Source organism: Quercus robur, chromosome 7 (assembly GCF_932294415.1).
Source record: "Quercus robur chromosome 7, dhQueRobu3.1, whole genome shotgun sequence".
Taxonomy (NCBI): domain Eukaryota; kingdom Viridiplantae; phylum Streptophyta; class Magnoliopsida; order Fagales; family Fagaceae; genus Quercus; species Quercus robur.
Genome location: NC_065540.1, coordinates 26203954 through 26207171, shown reverse-complemented (window position 1 = coordinate 26207171; position 3218 = coordinate 26203954).

Genomic DNA, 3218 nt, shown 5'->3' with positions numbered 1-3218 from the left:
TTACATTGATAACGTCTAACTTGTCTAATTCATATAATAATATTTTTATAATACATATACACTTCATTTTACAGAATCAGTTTGAGCTAGAAGGAGATTCCAACTTGGTAACAAAAACATTAAACACAAAATGTGGAAGATTATTGAGTTCCAACTCCCACAAGTTGTATCAGGCTTATAAAAAGCTCAAACAATCTCATGGTGCTGACTATGCAATAAGCCACCCGCAAATGAATCCCACGGAGAAGCAGTGGACTGAACTCATTGATGGGAGATGGACCAATGATGATTGGTTGGTAAATTATTTATGCGTATATTATTATTATCCAATGTTTACCATATTATGTTGTCAACTGATTAGATTAATATTTAGATGAAGTAAATGTATACTGTCTTATTCATGATCTAATAAATATCTTGAATGTTGTTTATTAGAAAAAATCAAGAAAGAACTCTAAAAATAGGAATAAAACTAAAGGTAAACATAGATGCGAGACAAAGGCACTTGCTGTTAGGGTTGATGAGGAGGTGCGTATTTTTTCATTTTCTTAAACCTTAGTATATTGCATGTTGTGATTAATTAAGTATATCTATCTAACACTTGAATGTTAATTAATTAGACAAATAATAATGATGGTCATGTTCCTGAATTGGCAAAAATCTTCAAAGATGTTAATTTCAATCCAAATACAAATATGTGGATATACCCTGAGGATGAAGCGACATATGTATATGTATCATTCCATCCCTATCATGTTTGTAAAGCTATAACATATGTAGTATTAATGTTTTGATTGTTTGTTTTTTTCTCTCTTTCAAATGATAGGAAAATATTCTCAAAGTGTAAGTGGATCATTGTCAAGATCCTAATGCTATTCCCTTTACACAAGAGGAGATCTCAAACTTGGTGTTTAAGAAGAAGTCTGGTATTGTAAAAGGACGTGGCATGAGACCTTCCTCTTCTCTAGTAACCACCGTCTCCTCTAATTCATCGGTGGAGTATATCCAACGGTTAGAAAATGAGATAATTGAGCTCAAAGAGGCAAGAGCTAGAGATCAATAGGAGCGAGCTAAGGACCAAGATGCACGAACTAAGCAAGATGAGGTCCAAAAGAATATTCTTAACTTTTTGAGAAGCAAGGGTTATGATGATGTTCTTACTTATGGGGGTGGTTCAACTTTAAGTTAAAACACTTTTTGGTTAGTACTTTATTTGCTTTCTACAACTTATATATTAGGAGTTGTGATTTTAATTTATTGGTGTGGTTATTCTTAATGCATTGTTAGAAATGTTTCTTATAACATAGTTAATGTTTTTACTTTACGATTTTAACGAATTATTGTTTTTATATTTGTGCAGATTTCTTATTGGTGGCTTTTAGGGGATTCACTTTTGGCATTACTTGAAGACATATGAGAACATCTTCCATTAGTTCTAAAATAGGGTTTAGGTAGAGTTATTGTATGTATTGCAAACAATTATTGTATGGAAGGAGTTTGAATTGGATACTTGTTTTATTTTTTACTTGTGGAATGTATGGATCTTTTCTTATAAATGTGTTGTTGAGATAAATGTGTTATTCAAATGTGAGGTTTTAATAACGTAATGACAGGTTACAGGTTAATATCAAAGTTATGAAAAAAATAAAAACAGAAAATAAGTTTTAATAACAAATTTTTTCGTCACAAATATAGCAACAAAAAATTGTTTCAGTGACGAAAATTTCGTCACTGAATATAGCAAAATTTTGTAAGAAATGGTTTTAGTGACAAAAATTTTCGTCAATATATGTGCCTGGATTTTCTTTAAAATAGTTTTAGTGACGAATTTTTTCGTCACTATATGTACCCGAACATAGTTTTAGTGACAAAAGTATTCGTCACTAAATATGATTTAGTAAACTAAAGTGTTTTTAGTGACGAAATATTTTTATCACTGAATAGTGTTTTTAGTGAGGAAAACATTTAGTGACGAAACGTTTTCATCACTAAAAGTTTAAAAAAAATAAATAAATAAAATCGGACTTTTAGTGAGGAAATTTTTCGTCACCAGGACTTTTAGTAACGGGGCTACAGTGATGAAATGAGTTTCGTCACTAAAAGTCCAATTTCGTCACTAAAGGTCTTTAGTGACGAAAAACTGGACTTTTAATGACGATTTTTTTGTCACTGAAAATACATCTTGTTGTAGTGAATTTTCATCACAGAAAAACTCAAGAAAATAAAAAATGCTTAGAGAGTGGAATGCCGTTAATGGCTCTCTATTTGTGATAAATAGACAATTTTCATCTCATTTATGACTCTCTCTCTCTCTCCTAATAATAGAGGGGAGCAGATTATGCCACTAAGTGACAAGACTTTTGCCAAATGAATTTCTGATTCATTGCATTTCTAATAATTTATTTTTAGCGTAAAAATTTTTATTTATTTATTTATTATTTAATTCCTTCTATCCATTCAATAATTCTTAAACATACCATTTAAAGGCCACAATTTAGAAATTACTTGACTAGTTGTTTTTTCACAGGATTTTTTTTTTTTTTTTTTTTTTAATAATAGAGCTTCGTTAAAGACCTATAAACAATTTTAATTAAATGACTTTAAAAACCAGGGGAAAAAAAAAAAAAAAAAAAAAAGAGACCACAAAAATGAAATTCTACTTTTATCAATTATTTATTTAATTTCATTATTTATATCAATTTCTTTGGATAAGACGGACAAGGTAACAAGCCAAAAAAATAAGGACCCTTGTTAATTTCAAAGTGACATTGTTTTAGTTAGAGATGAAGTGGATTTTGACTTGACAGATTTAATAATTTGAAGCCTATTTTCGCATGCCGGTGATTTTGACATGCTCATACAGTTAGTGATTTACTACAAGTCTACACTCTTTACAACCTGGAAATCGCCATTGTCCCCCGGTCCAACATAACAGTATTTTGATATGCAAACACGCATCAGCAATGACCTTTAATCGAATTCAGTTGGACCAAATCAGTCATCATAAACTGTATGTATAATAGAATGACATTACCAACCAATATAGACTCAAAGATTTCAACCTTACCGTATCTGCAAATAAATAAATATTAATTAATTGGTTATTGGGTCATACAGATGAATTCAACCAGGTCTGAAAGTGAACCAGAGTATTTTACACGGAGGAAATTTCTTGGTACTTTTCTGGGTCCAAAAGTTTCAAAGTGAATCAGAAAATG